The sequence below is a fragment of the Hemicordylus capensis genome, chromosome 3, assembly GCF_027244095.1.
Source record: "Hemicordylus capensis ecotype Gifberg chromosome 3, rHemCap1.1.pri, whole genome shotgun sequence".
Classification (NCBI taxonomy): Eukaryota; Metazoa; Chordata; class Lepidosauria; order Squamata; family Cordylidae; genus Hemicordylus; species Hemicordylus capensis.
The window spans coordinates 91,483,962-91,504,103 of NC_069659.1; the positions used below are offsets into that span (position 1 = coordinate 91,483,962).

Genomic DNA, 20,142 nt, shown 5'->3' on the forward strand with positions numbered 1-20,142 from the left:
AATTTCCAGCTTGCAGAGGAAAGCAAATTGTACAAGAGCGTCTTCTTGCCTCGCCGGTAAATTTGTACATCCAGCATAAGGTGTAATCTCCTGTGCTGTAGCTTCTGGGTGCTCTTGCTTGGGACGGTTTGGACCACCTCCTACCCAACCAGGTCTAAATGCAAAATTAGATGGACGCGTTACGCGTACACAACAAGGAGTCTTTATGGAGCACAGGTTTGATAAAGCTTCAGCTTGAGGACCTCCCTCTGTAATCTTACAGTATTCAGTCTTCGAAGATGAGCAGGGCTGATCACAGTTTTTCCCCCCGCAAGAACGCCGTAAGGACAACACCAAGAGAGAATCCTCGCCGAGCAGGCGCTACAGAAAACGATAGCGGTGCATGCCTCGGAATTTATAATGTCTCACACGACCACTGAGAAGGGATTGAAGCAGCAGTCACCAAGGCGACCAAGCCCCGCCTTCCCCCCTCCCCATCAGCTCGGATTCCCGCCTGGCATGGGCGGGGCTCTTGCGGCGTGATTGACAGTTGCCATGGGAACAGGTCCTTCCAGTCGCCATTTTGTCAGTTGGGTTTAAAAAAAAAAAATAATTTCCCTTCCCGCCCGAATTATAACTTTGCATAGATTATTCTGCCCCTTGGGTTTCGCATGAGGGCGAGGGAAGCAGATTTACCCACGCTTGCCAGCGGCCTTGGGAGTTAGGAGAAGCGGGGCGAGTCGGTGTGCGTATAGACTGGAGTGCTCAGGAGTGCAGCTCCAGAGAAGCCGGCTCGGCGGCATCAGCGACAGCGGCGCTCGGAAGGGGGAGGAGAGCGGGGGGTTGGCTGGCTGGCTGGCTGGCGGGGAGGGGGCGCGAGGGAGGGAGAGTGAGCGAGGAGTTCGCGGGGGCTCGGTTCAGCGCTGCTCTCCCCCTCTCGCCCGCGCCGCTCTGCCTGGCCTGGGCTCAAGCAGCAGTCGAAGCTCCGCCGTCGTTGCCGCGCTGGGTCCGGGCCCCGCTGCCGATCGCTGCGCAGGTTTGGAACGCGCGCCATTTTGTGAGCGATAGAAAATCTGCCCGGCCAGGAAACGCCGCGGATCCGCCCGCCGGGCCGGGCTGCCCTCCTCCCGCAAGAGGGAGGTGCGCTGTGGGCTCCGCTCCGGGGCTAAGGCCCTGCTCTGCTCTTTTTCTGCACGGCGCCCCGAGTGTGGCGGGCGAAGTGTGGCAAGCCGGGTGAGGAGACTGCGGAGAGAGGGAGACGGGGCTGGGCTGGGCCGGGCCGCTGGCTGAGGCGGGGAATGAACTGAACCCACCCGCCGCTCCTGACGCCTCCACCATCTCCTCTTCACATCCCTAGCAAGGAGGCCTTGGTCAGGACCAGGACGACTGCGGCCCCGGAGTGGAACTAGAGGCGGCCACCGCCCCATACACGGGTAAGTGGTAGGGCCTCTGGCAGCGGGGCCGCCGGCTCAACGGCACAGGGAGTGAGGGGCCGCTGCCATCTTGAACAGGCAGCCTGCGCCGCCCCGATGGGGAGAAGGAGAAGGCGGCCAAGCTGGTGGTGGGAAAGGCAGGCGCCGGCTTCTGTGTGATTACTCTCGGCTGGGCCCGGAGAGGGATGAAGAAGGATCTCGCCTCTTCTGAGCCGGGAAGGTGACGACTGAGGCCTGGGAGACCCTTCCCACCTGCCCTAGGAATTGCTCCAGATAGCTCGGCTTTGCTCGTATCTGAGCCGGGGTTGCTGGTGAAAGAAGGGAAGAAGTTCTGTGGTCCTCGCAACCCTCTTGGCAGGTGGGCAGAAAATCAGGAGTTCCGAGTTAGCACTTGTGGGGGTAGTTTAGGTGCTGGATTGCATGGACCTGGATGGTTGATATGGAAGGTCGAACGTGGTCACGAGAACTCTTGTCAGGTTTCTGTCACTCCAGGGTATTTGCAGCATTTACATCGTAGATTTTCTGCTACCCAGCAGGTAGCCACTTGGCCATTTCATTCTGTTGCTAAAGAAACTGAAAACAAAAAGAACACATCCCAGTCACTGGATATCTTACTGTCAACTGTTGGTGGGGAGTAAATTCAGCTGAAATACTACTACTATCTCCCAAGAGCGATTGAATTTGTGTTCTTTAACCAAACTTTAATCTATCCCGAACTGCTTTTACTCAGAACTAAGTCGTATTGATTTAAGAAGGATTTCCACGTGAGCTTTTTGAACATGCCTATGGAGTCTGTATGAAGACTTTAGCTCATGGAGTTTCCCATCAAGTCACTTTGGTTAGTTCCTTCCTTGCTCTCCAGACATTGGAAAACACTCTCTTTTGTTTAGTTAATCAACAGAAACAGTTAAAAAAAAAAACAAACCAAACATGATCTACATTATTTAGAATATTTATATGCTAGTTTTCAACAAAATTATCAAAAGTGATTTTGAAGGCATTATTTCCATGGTAATGTATGGTAAATTATTGTCAGTAAACATGTATGTTCTGAAGTCACTTCAGCGCCTGGGTTCTATATTAGCAGAAGAGAAACTCTTCAGGTACCGAGTTCCAAATGATATGATATGTGTCTTATTGGAGAAAATAAGTTAAATGTCAACCTGACCTGTGTATAGTTCTATAGAATTAGTTGTAGCTATGTGAGTGACAGAGAGCTGACATAATGCCATGCTAGAAAGAGTGGCACCTCAGTCTTAATTATTTGTATTGGTCAGTCTGCTTGCAGCATTGACCTCATATCATGGAAGATGTTGCTTTGGCAAAGCATTCAATTTACCCCATCCTGTTATATTTGCTGGCAAACCAATTTTTGAGTTTGGGTGTACTGTTCAAAAATAAACCTGGTGTGTTGTAGTTGTAGGTAAGGGTAGCTATATCTCCAGTAATTCTGAGCTATGCTGATAGGAAAATATTGGCTTTTATTGTATTTATATAGAGTTAGTTTTATGGTATGTGCTGCAGTATTTAGAATTCTAAGCAATGTTGACTATTTCGTTATGAGTGTACTTCCAGTATACTTCTAAAAGTGCCATGTCAGTGGCAAGCTGCACTGAAAATTACAATCTTAGTACTGCTACCTTAAGTGCTGTATCAGTGCCATCCCTTTGGAAAATATTTCCTTAAATACCACTTATAAATTTATCGTAACTATCTGCCTTAAATATGGTACTAAATAAACTGGTCATTGGATTTTCAGCTAAGTACAGCTGAATTATTTTGTTTTCATTTTAAGTTTTGATTTATTTTGTAAGAGCTTGGAGAGGGTGGGGAAGAGTTAAATGTTTAGCACTGGAGTTTAAAAACAACGAGTTAGGCTTCAGTCCTGTGTAAACTTACCTATGAGTAAGCCCCACTGAATACAGTGGGACTTCCTGCCAAATAGACATTGACAAGATTGTGCTATTAGTATAGAAAAGGTGGACTGTCTTCTTTTGGAGCTTTCTCTGATTTTATAAAATAGAACTGCATTCTTATCAAAAGTGCCTCACTTTACAGAATAAAAAATTAATAAATGTATGTCAGTATGGCATGACCTAGCTACATGATATGTTAAATTACCAAACCAAAGTTGGGGTGTATTTAGAAAGATAATCATAGGTCTGCTTGTTCTAGAAAAAACTGCCTATTTCAAACTAAGACCAACTATTGATGCTATTCACTATCTTTATGTATGAATAATTTCAGAATTGGTACTAAGGAAGATAAGCTTGAACTTTACTTAATTTTGACAAACAAGGGACCATACATGGCAACGAAAAAAATAAGTTAATTACATATACATGGCTTGGGGCCGGAGTATTTGTCGGATCACATTCTCCCATATGAACCTGCCAGGGCCCTGTGTTTATCATCTCAGGCCCTGCTCATGGCCATGCCCCCAACAGAGATCCGATTTGCATGGACTAGAGACAGGGCCTTTTTGGTTGTGGCTCCGTGGCTTTGGAACGCCCTCCCTGAAGAGCTTCGTCATGCTCCCTCTCTCAGTGTTTTTAAGAAACAACTAAAAACACATCTATTTAAAGAGACTTTTAAATGTTTCACTTGTGTATATCTGGTACGTTCTTTAGTTTTTAGTTTTAGCTTTGAGGTTTTAATTTAGAATTTTAAAAGCTAATTTTAATTGTGGTTCTACCTTGGATTTTTAACTTAGTTAATTTGGTTAATTTTTATTAGTCTGATTTTATATTGCAACCGTTGTATAAATGTTGTGAGCTGCCCTGAATGGTAATGTACTGGAGGGGGGGGTAATAAATATTTTATATATATATATATGATAAATAATATTTCATTTATTTATTTATTTATTTATTTAACACAGTTTTAGTTTTGGTTTTTAGTTTTAGTTTTTGTATAATCATTTTGAAACATTTATTTCTTGTCACTGCTTTTGTTGCACTCTTTCGGCAATAACCACATTAGGATTTGTGCAACTGAGATGCTTCTGCTCATGCATGGAGGGAGGGGTGATATTTGCTGATCCTCTCTAGGGATGTGCATGAACTGGTCCACAGGCCATGCAAGAGGCCTGCGAACCAGTTCGTAGTGGTGCCAGTTTGCAGTTCGATGCCAGCAGGGTGTGTGTGTGTCTCCCTTTAAGGGCGGGTGGGGGTTGCACTTACTTCTCCCGCCGCTTTCCCCTCCTCAGCGCTCTGTGTTTTTTGTGGTTTTTTTAGTTTTCAGGGTGGCAGCGTTCCTCCTTGCCGCCCCTGCCCCCATTGTTGGCCGGAAATACTGGAAGTACAGGCTGTGCTTGTGTCCGCTGCCACGTGCACACATCGCATGTTGCGTGTGCATGTTGTGTGTGTGATGTGCGCACATGATGTGCACGGCGGCAGACGAACGCGCAGCCTATACTTCTGGTATTTCTGGCCAACAACGAGGGTAGGAGCGGCAGGGAGGAACACTGCTGCCCCGAAAACATTTTTTAAAAACGGAGCACTGGCAGAAGAAAAGCGGTGGGAGGGGTAAGTGCAACCCCCCACCATTAAAGGGAGACCCCCACCGGCGTCGAACTACGCCTCTGTGGTTCCATGCACATCACTAATCCTCTCTCCTTCTGTCTACAGCCACCTGTGCTGCAGACAGAAGAATATTCAGAAATATATGTCCCTGAAAGTTGGGGAACCCTAGGGAATATATTTTTGGGGCTGCAGAGGGAAACGGGGCATTGACAAAAATTAGGCCTCTCCTCCATGAGTGGAAGCGTTCCTCTTGTATAAATCTAAGTCTGGATGTTGTCCTCTGAAAACGAGATCATTTTTTAATTATGTGAAAGGATCTATTGTATGATAAAGTGCAGAATTCTGACTACTGGATTCAAATATTGTCTTTGACACTGGAGAACTAGGATTTCACAAGCTGTTTGTAAACCAGTCTTTCTTTTGAAGGTTTGGAAGTCAAATTTAGTAGCATTATATCTGAAAGTTTTAACACAAGATTGGATGAATTCAACTTGTGAAGCATTTAACTTTTTCTTTTGAATAGCTTAGGAAAGTAACCCAAGTTTATAGGAGGTTGTGGTTGCAACTAACATTTCAGCAGAGACCATAACTTGCATATAATATTATTTGCTGATAGGAATCTTGAAAAATACATCAACTTTGTATAATATGTAATGAGTTTCACCTTCAAATTTAGTTGTTGTTGTTATAATAATAATAATAATAATAATAATAATAATAATATTTTTACATTTATTTCCCGCTCTTCCTCCAAGGAGCCCAGAGCGGTGTACTACATACTTGAGTTTCTCTTTCACAACAACCCTGTGAAGTAGGTTAGGCTGAGAGAGAAGTGACTGGTCCAGAGTCACCCAGCTAGTATTATGGCTGAATGGGGATTTGAACTCGGGTCTCCCAGTCCTAGTCCAGCACTCTAACCACTACACCACGCTGGCTCTCTTATATCAAATGTAACTTTTAAATTATACTAGTACTTCAATCCTAAAAAGTTTTCTTGTAGTCAAATCTGTGGCTTTGATTCTATGCAAATTAATCTGAGAGTGTGCCCTATTGAACTCAGTGAAATTTATTTCTGAATAAACCTAAGCTCTTCACATAAGGAACTACATTTTATTTCTTCACAAAACTGATGATTAACTCTAGGAATTCACTGCTGCAAGATGTGGTGATGGGCAATCAGTATTCCGTCTAAGGATACTAAGAGTGCACACACTTTTTTTGATGACTGCTCAGTTAATTTTAGATCCCATTCAGGTTGAATCAGGAAGGCCTCACTCTGAATGCACATGTGGACACACTGCCATCCAGAACAAAACTCATTCCGCACAGAGATGACAAAAATAAAGGGACCACTGCTGGCAATATCTTAGGTGACTTTAAAGGGGAATTAAACAAATTCACAGAAGATAGGTTAGGTCCGTGAGCTATGGTTAGCAGCTGTTATCCATGGTAGCTAGTTAGAACCTCCAAGTTTGGAAGTATTATTCTATTGAACACCAATTGTGTCAGGGTTGTTGTCTTGCTCTGCTGATAAGTTTGCTGGAAACATCTGGCTGACCAGACTGGAGGGGGAAACGATTCTGAATTAGATGGACATTTGGTCTGATTTGACTCTTCTTAGCGGGCTGCAAACCATTTAAGGACATCTAGTTCTAGGTGTGCTTGGGATCAGAGTACAAGAATATTAAATAGGAATGTGTTTAATTACAAAAGAGAAGAGATAATTCTAATAGGCTATAAACTGGTAGTGTGTTTACATATTTGATAGACAGCAGTGTTCCCTCTAACAGGGCTTCCCAGATGTTGTTGACAACAACTCCCATGATCCCCAAGCAAAAGTAATTGGAGCTGGGGATTCTGGGAGTTGTAGTCAACAACATCTGGGAATCCCTGTTAGAGGGAACTCTGGTAGTCAGTGATATTTTTCTTATGAATTTTACCATAGCTTATATCCCTCTACAAAAATCTCTTCCTTAGCCCATTAACAACTTGCTGCTGTTCTCCTTCCTGCTTTGGATCTCAGTCTCAATTTGGCTAGGGATAACACTAGAAGAGAGGTGAATGTCAGGTTGTATCTGTTTAATTTGTAAAAGAGCTCAGAAACATAGGTGGTAGTTTGTAGTGAAATGATGGGAGGAAGCTAAATGAAACTTAAATCTCTGACAGGCAAATCAAAATATTAAGTACAGTACTACCCTAATTTTGCCTAAACATAATTTAATTGTGATCAGCTATGTTTTGTATAACATATTAGTTACACACAAAGCTGAAATGGTAACTTATCTGGTAGGTGTATCCAAATATTTGTTTGGCTACAATTTCATTTTAGCAAAAATGTCTTTTAAAATGCTTTTGAAAACTCAAACAATAAGTTTGCAAGCCCATGGTCTTTGGTTTATACAACTTTTCTTATTTACTATTTAATGTCCTAACTTGCAACAGACTGGATTTTACATGGATGGCAGCGTAATGAATAATAATGAGATTTAAATATAGTTTCACACACTGAATGGATCCTGCAGGATTGGATGGATCTTTGTGGGAGAGATGGAAGATCTTGAACTGTGTAGGTTTAGGGCTTTTTGTTAGTTATCTGGTTGGGCTGAAGTGTCTGACCAATGGGTTGGATAACATTGTTGGCTGAAGTGACTTGCTGAGATTCTAGTATGTGTTAATTGTATGCAATAAATGCTTTATGACACTGGTAAAGCCTAATTCTCACTAAAACTGTAAACTTATGTCTGGGTTGTGCCACATCATATTGCCAGCCAGGGCTCCCATGACTGAATGCTTAATTTTTATTTTAAAACAAAACTTGTACATAGTAAAGTAGATGGAGAGAAGATTAGATTTAAACCTTTTCTCCAGACACCTAGCTTTTTGTATTGACTTTCTTTTTTGGTATGGAGGAACAGTCAATCATGTTAGCAGTCTGAAGTGATATACTATAATTAAAACACAGGTTTACCACCTCATTGAGAACTTTGGGAAAGTCTGTGAACAGGAAGAAGAAGTTTAGATAGGAACAGGTAAATACAATGATCACAACGAGTGGGAGTAAAACAAAGTGCAAAACTAAGTAGGACTAGGAGAGATCTCTGCCTGAAACCTTGGAGAAGTTGTTGTCAGTCAGTGTAGACAGTAGTAAGCTAGATGGACCAATAGTCTGACTCTGTGTAAGGCAGCTTCCTATGTTCCTAGAGCTGCTTGCACTCAGGGGGCCTATAGTTTCCTACAGAGATGCAGATGTTCAAGGAATAAAACTTCACCATAGCTCCCGCAAAACTCTAGGGTTGAGACTGCCCAACCTTAGGCTGTATTGTCAGATAATATTGTATGTGATAATTGAAAATTCACTTCAGTACATGTGAGACCATTTGAAAAATATATTCAGAAGTTGGTCTGTAACCTTATATTTAGATGTAGTATCTTGACATGCCCCACTTATCATTGCCTCAGTTGCTGTCCCGTGTATGCTTATTTGGGAATACATCTCACTGCACTTGCGTCTCTCAACTGACAGAATTAGGCAGTTGTGCAAGTAGTTCTTGTGTTGTCTACTATGCACTTTTAATAGAGATATTGCAAATATCAGTGTGTTATCTCACAATGAATGCTCAAAACTTGGTGAAAGTTGACAATCCCGAATGAATTTTGCAAAAGTTCAAAAGAGAGATGTACTTGTTGGTATTTGCCAACAAGTGGGCTTGGGGAATGAATATATCTATATCTAAAATTTATTTATTTACTTACAGACAGTTACAACATTCAATGTAACTTACACATTCTGGTAACTTTGTTCAAGTTATACTGAGCATTTTATTGAAGTTATGTAAGTAAGAGACGGTAGGTAGGATATGATGGGAGTGTTCAAATCCTGTGCTCTATATAAGTTCCTGTTTAATTTCTATGTTTGATCAGACTATGCAGGGAAATACAGCAATTCACCAAATGTATTTGATAGAATCCTGGTTTGTGCAGGTAGTTTATTATAGTTTTTGATCTAGACAGCATTGCAACATTACTTACTAGGAAAACAGGGTAATGTAGTTTCATAAACTGCAACAGTAGAAGCTTATATATGCTAACAGACTGCCACAGTTGCATACCTTAGCATAGTTTTGTATGCCATGGAAAGATTAGTTATTTTTGCCACACATCTCTATCTCACGGTAACACAAAGGAAATTGGATATGAAAAGGGAAAATAAAATTTGTGGCATCAACTAGATTGTATTTTGAAGATAGTTAATTGGTTATATCTGTGTTTATGTCTATTTTCCTCCGTGTCATTTAAAAAAAAAAATCACTACTATTTTTGGAGTCAGAGTTGGCAGTAGCTGAAGATAAATGACTATGGCATTCCTGAGCACCTTGCTAATATCTGTTAACACTGGCTTGGTGATGGCCAAGAGACCATATCACCAGCCCTCCCTCTACCCAAAAGCAACGTACTAGGTAAGCAGTTATGTTGTATTAAAAACAAAATTACAAAATCCAATAATGAAAAACCAATGGATTTAAAAGCTGTAGCAAACATTTAAAGTCAACAAACTTTGAGGCCTCTGTAGGCTTAGCAGAAAACTAGCAGTCTAAAAGTTCCAGTAAAGTGCATCTACGTTGTCTTCACTGGAAGGGAGTTTCAGGACACTGATGTCTGCTACTGAACAAGTATTAGAAGGTGACTGACAACAGTGGTACCTAAAGCAGCATATCCTTGTGGGATATCGATGCAACTAAGGAGGGAAGGAAGGAGAACATATTCTTAGAGTAGGTGTGTTCTAAGAAATCCTGGACCTTGGCAGTGTTCCCTCTTACAGGGATTCCCAGATGTTGTTGACTACAACTCCCAGAATTCCCATGCAATAGCCAAACAGCCAATCCCTGTTAGAGGGAACACTGGACCTAAGATCATATAAGTTCAGTGTTGTGTGTCCTTTGATTAGTTCCTGTTAGGAGTTGGGCAATAGTATTTTCTCCCAGTTGTCATTCTTGAACTGTCTTCAAGGGACAGCTCATAATATTTATTATGTTATTGGAGCATGCAAAATAGTGGGCAAGCCTTTTGCCACTATAAAGGGACATACAACACACTCGTGAATATGCTCCTTGCCACAGAAGTTCCCTGGATGTCTAAAAGCAACTCTGAATCCAGAAGCAACCATAAGGGAGAATGTGATTCAGTTGAGAACAAGCATATGCAGATCAGCATGCCCACCCACCAATAGCATATCTGTCTGGTCTGGTTTAAGTTCCAGTTTATTCATCTTCATTCTACCCACTACTGCCATGGTTCTGACCTTGCTGCCACACATCTGTATTGGACAATGAGAGCTCTGAGGGTGAGGAACCTAGATTGACTCCAGATCAGTGTTCCTTTCCCCCCCATCTGCACGCAGAATGAGTTTTGTTCTGGGCAGCAGTATCAGGGTAGTGTGTATGCATTCAGAGTGGAACCTTCCTGATCCAACCTGAGCAGGATTTAAAATTAACTGAACAGACATTTAAAAAGTGTGTGTGCACACACCTTAGAGAGAGCACTGCTCTAGAGCCCCTTGAATAACCATTACACCCTTTCTCCAAGGGGCCAATCATGAACTCTCCCTTGGAGCCGTCTGTGCAAAGACAGGATGAAGGGAGCAATGTACCCTCTAAGGCGTGCACATGTGCAGTGCTCTTTTTAAATGTCCACTCCGTTAATTTTAGATCCCACTCAGGTAGAATCAGGAAGGCCCCACTCTAAATGCATGTGTGCACACACTGCCTTGATACTGCTGTCCAGAACAAAACTCATTCCACACACAGATGAAAAAAAATAGAGAAAACACTGGAAGGGAGCTCAAAGGAGGGGGCACCAGAAGAGAAACCAGTCCCGAAGGAGCCACCACCATATCCCAGGGACATGCCTCTGCCCTCATCCTCTGACTGAGAGAACTCTCAGGTCTCTCAACCTCCAATAAGGGAATTGCCCTCTCACCATAGGAATTTATGCCTGAGAAATGTCAAGGACCCTTTGAAGGAAGCAAGGGGAGGAGACTCTGACAGGGATCCTGGGGCAACGCTATATAAGACCTCGGTTTGGGCTGAGCAGTAACCGGAGCAACATCATTGTGGAAGTGCTCTGCCTGATACCTATGTCCTATTCTTGAAACCCTAGTTACCAATCCTTGCACTGCCTGACCTTGCTTTTGCCTGCCTCTGTGTATTGTCCTTGGCTTCTGACCCTCTTCCTGTGGACTACGCCTCTCACCTACTCCTGTGGATTGCTTTCTGGTGCTGGATCCTTGCTTGTAGGATCTTGACCTCATTTGCTCCTACAGACTGACCATGGACTACTGACCTTTGGCTTGGTCACCTGGACTTGATCATTCTTAGTGCTGACAGATACACCTGTGCCTGACGGGCACACAGTCATGCACTCATGACCTCAGGAACTCATGGAGGATTGTGCTATAATTGACACCAAAGGAAAACAGAAACAAAGTTGAGTGTTATCAATACTGGTGATGTGCCTCAAACTCCTGCAAGATTTTTCCCTGTGGTTTCATGTGGATGCTAAAAAGCGTGAGAAACGAGATGGAATTTCTGAAAGCTTGTGATAACTTCTATAGGGAAGAATGGAACTGTACCCCAAACCTTCTGGAACTATCCCATAAAATAAGAGCAGCACCACCATAAGGCAGTGCTTCAGATCTACCAAATTAAAAAAGAAAAGAAAAGATGGAATTGAACTGCTGAGAGATCCAGAAGAAGAATCAACAGGGTCACACTCACTGTGTCTGTCTCTCAGAATAGGTGATCAATCTAACAAGACAGTTTCTATCCCGAACCCCAGCTGGATGCCTGATTGAAATAGATCTGAACAATGTTTCATTTAAAAAACAACAACCCATAAGTTATATGCTTGCTCAAGTCACCTTGGTGAGGAGTGGTCAACTGGATACAGACCTGTAATTCCCTAGTATTATGTGATCAGAAGAATACTAATTATAATGAAGACTTTACCTTATTTAAGAATTGATGGCATTTGTCCTTCACACAAAGAGAAACCTACATAATTACCAAAATGGAATGTAATAGACTTTCTAGCCAGAATAACCAAGCACCTCTGTCCACATCCACAGGTGTCAATGGTCGAAACTTACCCAACAAAAATTGGACAAGAGGGAGATGGTTCAGAGGTGGCTCTGTATACTCTGTGCTTAAAATGCAGTCCAATCTGGAATGGATCTGATTGATTTTTATCCATAGAGTACTCCACAAAAATATCAAAGTTGTTTAGGTAGAGTTTTAAAACTGCCAGTGGTTGGATGGATGGTGGTTTTATTTATTATAATTGTGCACTGCCCCAAACTTCTATGTCTGGGTGGTTTACAGCCACATAAAATTTTTTTTTAAACGGAAATTAAAACCTTAAAACCAGAAGTCTAGTTAAAAAGCTTGGGTGAATAAATGTGTCTCTGAAGACTTTTTAAAAGTTGTCAGATGGGGGAGGCTCTAATTTCAGCAGGAAGCACATTCCAAAGTCTTGGGGCAGCAACAGAAAAGGCCTGTCCCTTTCTAGCCACCAGATGAGCTGGTGGCAACTGCAGATGGATCTCTTCAGATGATCTCAATAGGTGATGGGGCTCATAGTGAAGAAGATGTGTTCTTAAATACCCTGGGCCTAAGCTGTTGAGGGCTTTATAGGTTATAACCAGCACCTTGTATTTTGCCCAGAAACCTATTGGTAGCCAGTGTAGTTCTTTTAATATTTATTTTATTTTTTATTTATTCAATTTTTATACCACCCTTCAAAAATGGCTCAGGGTGGTTTACACAGTGAAATAATAAACAAGATCGATCCCTACCCCTAAAGGGCTCACAATCTAAAAAGAAACATAAGATAGACACCACCAGCAGTCACTGGAGGTACTGTGCTGCGGCTGGATAGGGCCAGTTACTTCCCCCCCTGCTAAATAAAGAGAATCACCATGTTAAAAGGTGCCTATTTGCCAAGTTTGCAGGGGTGATAAAGGAGTAATATGGTCTCTTTGAGATGATCTGGAGATCAACCTTGCTGCCACATTCTGTATCAACTGCTGTTTCTGGATTACATACAAGGCAGCCCCACATAGAGTGCATTGCATTAGTCAAGTCTGGAGGTTAGCCTATGTACCACTGTTCTGAGGTCGTTTATCTCTAGAAACAGATGCAGCTGGCATATCAGCCAGAGTTGATAGAAAGCATCTCTGGCCACTGCCTGAGCCACCAGGGAGAGGTTTGTATCCAGAAGCACTCCCAGATTGCATACCTGTTCCTTCTGGGAAAGTATGACCTCATCCAGAACCAGCAGATCAAAATCATCTCCCAAGTTGCGACCCACACAATAAATACCTCTGTCTTATTTGGATTTGGTCTCAGTTTATTCCTTATCCAGACCATCACCGCCTCCAGGCAGGCATTTAGGGAGGTCATGCCTTCTCCTGATGAGGTTGACATGTAGAAATAGATTTCTCCATGTCAGATGTTGGGCTGATGCAATCCCGTCATTTGAAAATCCTCTGCTAGATGAGATGGTGTGGATGCAGTGGTAGCAGAGAAGAGACCCCTTCACTAGCATCGTAGAATCAGGCTTCAGATGGGGTCTAAGTGTTCAATTTGCTTTCATTACAAGTTTTTCTCTATTTCTGCTCCAGGCTTTCCCCCTAGTGCCTCATTGTCCATAGTCCTCCAGTAAAGCAGAGGGATTCTTGAGCATAAGCAAGAGAGCTCCTAGGAACTATTGTTTTTATTGCCTGCATGAGGGCCATACTAGTTTAATTATATCACTGGCCCTGGCATGTTTGCTTCCCACCTGGAGTTAGCATATATATGCTAACTACAAGATGCAGGCCGAGACTGTGGTAGAGGTGGAGGTTTTTTAACCTCATGTTCCCACACTTAAGTGGTGATGTATACTGTGTTACTCCTAGCCTGTGCACATGTTTTTTTGAAAGGGGCGGGAAAGCAAGTGCACCAGAGCCTATGAAGTTATTAGAGCCTCATCTAGTTTGTTCCTGAGTTCCCTGTTCCCACTAGAATAGTGGGAACAGGGAATAGCTTTGAGAGAATAGTCATCTGAGTGTTCCCCTATGGTTGTCTTGAAGCTGTCTGGATCCATTAGGCTTTAGGACAGGCTAAAAAGGTCCTCTGTCTCAGTTTCTCAACGTTTTTGGAGTCATGGACCGGTACATTATTTGTGCCCAGTTTCCCGGACCAGCAGTTAGTAAGGGGGTCACTTCTCAACCCCAGGCACCCCCCCCAAAAAAAAACCACAATTCTGGGCAGCTCTCTGGAGCTCATTTCCAGGCAGTAGGGATGTGCATGGGTCCGGACTGGCACGGGGTGTGTGTCTACCTTTAAGGGCGGGGGGGGTAGAACTTACCCCTCCCGCCGCTCTCCCCCGTCCGGCGCTGCATTTAAAATTGAAATTTTCAGGGCGGCAGCGTTCCTCCCTGCTGTCCCTGCCCCCATCGTTGCCCGGAAGAAGCTGTAATAGAAGCACGCATGTGCGCGTTGTGCTGCCGCCCCGAAAACTTCAATTTTAAACGCAGCGCCAGAGGGGGAAGAGCGGCGGGAGGGGTAATTTCTACCCCCCGCCCTTAAAGGTAGACACCCCCTCGGTGCCAGACCGGTCTGTTTCCGAACCAGTTCGGAGGCCTCCAACATGGCCTCCGAACCGGTTCGTGCACATCCCTACCAGGCAGCCCTCACTGCTGGATAATGTTCATTTCAAGGAAGTGAAATGAACATTATCCAGCAGCGAGGGCTGCCTGGAAATGAACTCGGAAGAGCTGCTGGCCCCTGCCAGCCCAAAATTATTTTTGGGGGGAGTAATTTTTATTAGTGATGCCTCATGGACCAGTACCCAACACCTTTCAGACTGGCACTGGTCCGTGGACTAAGTTCCATTAATTACAGTGGGGCTTAGTGATGACTAGCTTAATCTGAATGCAGTCCAATATCTGTATATCTCCCCCACCCCACCCCCAAACAACAACAAACAAAAGAAAACACATTTGTATGTTTATTGTATGTTTACACTATGATTGCTGTGATCATATTCGGGGGTCCAGAAACACAGGATTAGCTCACTAGCCAGCCATTATTTGTGTTAACCACAAACTCCCCCAATTCCTTTCTGGTATTGAGGCAGAGGGGTTAGGAGAGAAGCAGAGCTTCTCTCATTTGCACTGGGATATGAAGAGGGTAAGAAACAGTGGTAGCCCTCTCTTCCTGCTCAAAAGGGATTCTTGCTGTTTCTTACCTTATAAGAACAGCCCTGCTGAATCAGGACCAAGGCCTATCTAGTCCAGCATCCTATTTCGCACAGTGTCCCACCAGTTGCCGCTGGAAGCCTACAGACAGGACTTGAGGGCATGCCCTCCCTCCTGCTGTTACGCCCCTGCAACTGGTACTCAGAGGCATCCTGCCTTTGAGGCTGGAGGTGGCCTACAGCCCTCCAACTAGTAACCAATGATAGACCTCTCCTCTATGAAATTATCCAAACCTCTCTTAAAGCCATCCAGGTTGTTGGCTGTCACCATATCTTATGGCAGAGAATTCCACAAGTGGATTATGCGTTGTGTGAAAAAGTACTTCCATTTGTTGGTCCTAGATTTCCTGGCAATCAATTTCATGGGATGACCCATGGTTCTAGTGTTATGGGAAAGGGAGAAGCATTTCTCTCTATCCACTTTCTCCACACCATGCTTGATTTTATAGACCTCTATCATGTCTCCCTGCAGTCGTCTTTTTTCTTAACTAACTAGCCCCAGATGTTGTAGCCTTGCCTCATAAGAAAGGTGCTCTATGCCCCTGATCATCTTAGCTGACCTCTTCTGCACCTTTTCCAGTTCTACAGTGTCCTTTAGATGTGGTGACTAGAATTGTACACAGTACTCCAAGTGTGGCTGCACCATAGATGTGCATAAGGGCATTATAATATTGGCAGTTTTATTTTCAGTTCCCTTTCTAATGATCCCTAGCATGGAATTGGCCTTTTTGATACTTTCAACGAGCTGTCCACCACGACCCCAAGATCCCTCTCCTGGTCAGTCACTGACGGCTCAGATCCCATCAGCGTATACTAGGTGGGGTTTTTCATCCCAATGTGCATCACTTTAAACTTGCCAACATTGAACAGCTTCAAAGATGGTATTGGAAATGAGTCCTCTGGGTAGAGATCTAAGTGGTGCTGAGTAACCCGCTTGCCAGAGGTCTGGGGGCACTTCCTCCTGGCAAGCTGGCAAGTGGATTTTTGGATGCCTGATCATATTGTACCTAATTTAGTTAATGAATTTCCAGATAGTTTTCAAAGTGTTGCCTATGCGTGCACAATTCTCTGGAGATTGCATCCCTTGTAAGCCAATTGTGAAGAATGACAATTTTAAAATGTAGTATCGCTGTCCTTAAAATGTAGTAGCAAGTGAACATCATGATATTGCTACCAGTGCTGTGATGGGTATGTTGTCATGACTGTAGTGTAACAGAATTGCTTATGTCATTAACATCAGTAAAACATTCTGATGGTAATATTGGATGCTGCTAAATGGCACCATAACTATTGCAAATACAACATGCGGTATACCGATATAGTTCTCTACATCAGCTTTACTTATTTAGACCAAGTCAGTGCTTTTGTAGGGAGGAAGGAGCAATGAATGTATTTCTGTGCAGTGTCCTAAAAATACAGCAAAATGTTCATTTTGCTCACTAAAAAAAGGTTAATGGTGTAAAACTGCTTTTTGCCTTTCCTGTTTTCACATTCAGGTGCATTAGTTTGTTGTTGGTACAGTTTGCATGATAAACAAGAGAATCTCCCTTTTGGCCATTACCTTCACCAGCAAGAGTGATTTGTACATGGGTCTGTGATGGGGTGTGCATTCATTCATTCATTTATTTATTTATTTACACAGTCAGGCAGGTGTTATTGACTGGTTTGTTTTATCCAGACATCGAGTCCTTCCCAAGGACCTGGGATGCCAGAATTTTATTATCAATGTTGTTGCTGTTATTATAGATATCGTCGCAGAATATAGGCTGTTCCCAGTAAAGCTGCTTTTTGTAATTGGCCGATGGTGATTTCTGTGGCCCCTATTGGTGTTGAGGTGCTCTTCAAGGTCTTTTGGAACTGCACCCAGGGCGCCAATGACCACTGGGATTATTTTGGTCTTTTTCTGCCACAGCCTTTCAATTTCAATTTGTAGATCTTTGTATTTGGTGATTTTTTCTATTTCTTTTTCTTCTATTCTGCTATCCCCTGGTATTGCTGTGTTGATTACTTTAACTTGTTTTTATTTCTTCTCGACTACAGTTATATCTGGCGTATTGTGTGGCAGATGTTTGTCTGTTTATAGTCGGATGTCCCATAATACATTTGCATCTTCATTTTCTACCACTTTTTCAATTTTATGGTCCCACCAATCTTTGGCTAGGTAGCTTGTATTTTTTGCAGATGTTCCAGTGTATCATCCCTGCTACCTTGTCATGTATTATTATTATTATTATTAATTTTGATTTCTATACCGCCCTTTCAAAAATGGCTCAGGGCGGTTTACACAGAGCAATAATAAATAAATAAGTTGGCTCCCTGTCCCTAAAGGGCTCACATTCTAAAACGAAATATAAGATAGACACCAGCAACAGTCACTGGAAGTACTGTGCGGGGGGGTGGGGTGGATAGGGCCAGTTACTCTCCCCCTGCTAAATAAAGAATTAATTTTAGCAATTTGATTCAAACTCAGATTGATTAGTCAAAAACAGCTGGCTTGATTAGCTGTCCCAAAGAATCAACCTCGAAACACTCAAATCCATTTGACTGCTATTTTGATGTCTGTTTCCCCAGAGAAAACCGATCTCAAAATTGTACTTTTTTTCCGGGGAGAGCTGGTCTACCCATTGGGATCAGTAGGTAGACCAGCCTGCTTTGGAGGATTAGTCTCCCCAGTAGACCAGTCCTCTGATGTGGGCTGATGCGGTAAGTTTGGAGAGGAGAGCTGGAGCTGATTCCAATTGGTAGACCAGCTCTCCCTGGGGAAAAGGGCCATTTTGAGGGCACAGTGAGGGTGGCAAAGAAGCAGTTCTTTTCTGACTGCATTGCTTCCGCAAACTCACGTCCAGCTGAGTTGTTTAGGGTTGTGAGGGGGCTAGTATGTACCCCCTCCCCCACAGTTACTCGCTGTGACATTTTAAACAACCTTTTTGTGAGTAAAATTTCTCACATTCGAGCCGAGCTGGATTCCACGGTTATTGCAGAGTCTACTGTGGAGGTGTCCAGCAACTTCTCTTATGGGATTAGATTGGATCATTTTCAGTTTGTGACTCCTGAGGAAGTAGACAAACTGCTTTGGACTATGCACCCTACAACCTGTTCTCTTGACCCTTGCTCAACTTGGCTTATCTCATCTGATAATTATATTACCAGAGAGGGTCTGGTAAATATTATAAATGCTTTTCTGAGGCAGGGCAGGATGACTCCTTATCTTAAGGAGGCTATTATTAGACCACTTTTGAAGAAACCTACACTGGATCCCTCGGAGTTAGCTATTACAGACCTGTTTCTAACCTTCCATGGTTGGGCAAGGTGATTGAGTGAGTGGTGGCATCTCAGCTCCAGGCGGTTTTGGATGATGCAGATTTTTTCCCCTGGCTGGCGCTCATCAGTCTGGGTATGATCAACTGTGCACGCTCAAGACAGGCTGGAAATCAATTAACTGTACTTCCTCCCGCCGGAGGGCGCCAACCCCAGTTCCTCTTCTTGCTCAAGCTTGCACACATAGGTTTGGCTCTGCTGGCTTTTGGCCTAATTGGTTTAGCCTTTGTTATTTTTCTTGCCCAAAATATCTCAAATTTGTTTTTTTCCTTCTATTTGGCTGATTGGCTTTTGTTTTCTCTTTGTTTCTTTTTGTTTTTGTGTTTTTCTCGACCGCTTCCGTATTGAGCGGGCTCTTGTTATGTATATATGCTGGCTGAGGGGCTATGTCGAGAATCTCTGTCCTTAGGGTCTAGGGACCCCGATATTCTGAGGAGTCGCATCCAGCTGTAGCTGGCACTTTAGCAAAGAAAAAGCCTCTGGGACATCCAAACCCGCTCCGGCGGCTGCTTCAGTCCCCATGCCCTTCCCCCTCTTTCCCCTGCGTAAGACACTATGCGCAGCAAGCAGCAGGCTAAAGGGGAATGGTGTAAGTTGCTGTGGCACAGCCGGAAGGCTTCAGGGGCTACAGCGTGAGATTCAGCACAGCAAACAAGGCGCTAAACAGAGCTAGCGGGTGGAGAGTCAGCTACAGAGAGAAGTCCGACAAGTTTAAGAGCCAAGCTCTCTCCGACTCTGTTTGCCGCAGTGAACGCCTGCTTATTTAAACAGTGGCAGGCTTACTAATAGCCACTAGAAAGAGCGGAAAATGGGGGAAGGACGATTTAGAGTCCATTTGTCTGGAGAAGGCAAAGCTGCCCACCCCGGCCCTTGCCGGGCTGCCAGCGCACCAAGGATCAGAGAGACGCCATCAGGTTGCAGCGACCTGCCGTCTGGGGCTGGGAGGCCCTCAGGTAACCTGTTCCCTTGCAATAATGGGCCATATCAATGCACAGTAGGAGGGAAGGAACCTCCTCCCCCTCTTTCCCCCCAGCTCAGCTGCCGTCCTAGGAGAGAAGCCACGAAGCTCATAGAGCGTGGGCGTTTTTTCCAGCCTCCCTGGCTTAGGCGCAAAATGCTCCTTCCCGAACAGCTTTCCTCTGTTCTGATTGGGTCCTAGGCTGCCAAGGCCCTCGTGTTCGCTAGGACCCTCTCTTTTTCCCTTTTGGCTCCTACTGGTCTTAAGTTTCCCCTCTCGCCACCCGATCCTTGCCATTCAACTTCCTTCCAGATAATAGGCTGGTCGGCGTTTCTCTGATGTCCCTGCATAGGGACTCTGATTTGGAGGGGGCGAGTTTTCTAATACAGATTCAACCAGTAATTTTTGCCTTTATGGTGGTGTGTGTGTGCGCGCATAAGCAAAACAAACAAACAAAACAGGAGTTTTGTCTGACAAACCGGAGGTAGCCTTTCAAGCCCCTGCTGGTTTGTCCCCCAGACTAGGGGGAGTCACTGATGCCAGGGAGCAGCGATGTGTGTGGATGCTGAAAGGCATTTTTTCTCTCTGTACAGGAGAGGGCAAAGCCACCCCTCCTGCAACTTTTCCCAGCATG

The 20,142-nt window shown here is 44.0% G+C and overlaps 1 protein-coding gene across 2 annotated transcripts in view; it reads left to right on the forward strand.

Moving 5' to 3' along the window:
* The first annotated feature begins 829 nt into the window (after positions 1-829).
* DYRK1A (dual specificity tyrosine phosphorylation regulated kinase 1A) overlaps positions 830-20,142 on the forward strand; it is a 192,351-nt gene continuing 173,038 nt past the window's right edge. The window contains exons 1-2 of one of the 2 annotated variants that reach the window (XM_053307633.1): positions 830-1,212; positions 1,337-1,412. The gene's annotated coding sequence lies outside the window, so the exon portion shown is untranslated. Of the gene's footprint in view, positions 1,413-20,142 lie in introns of both variants that reach the window. The other variant, XM_053307634.1, reaches the window with a different exon arrangement.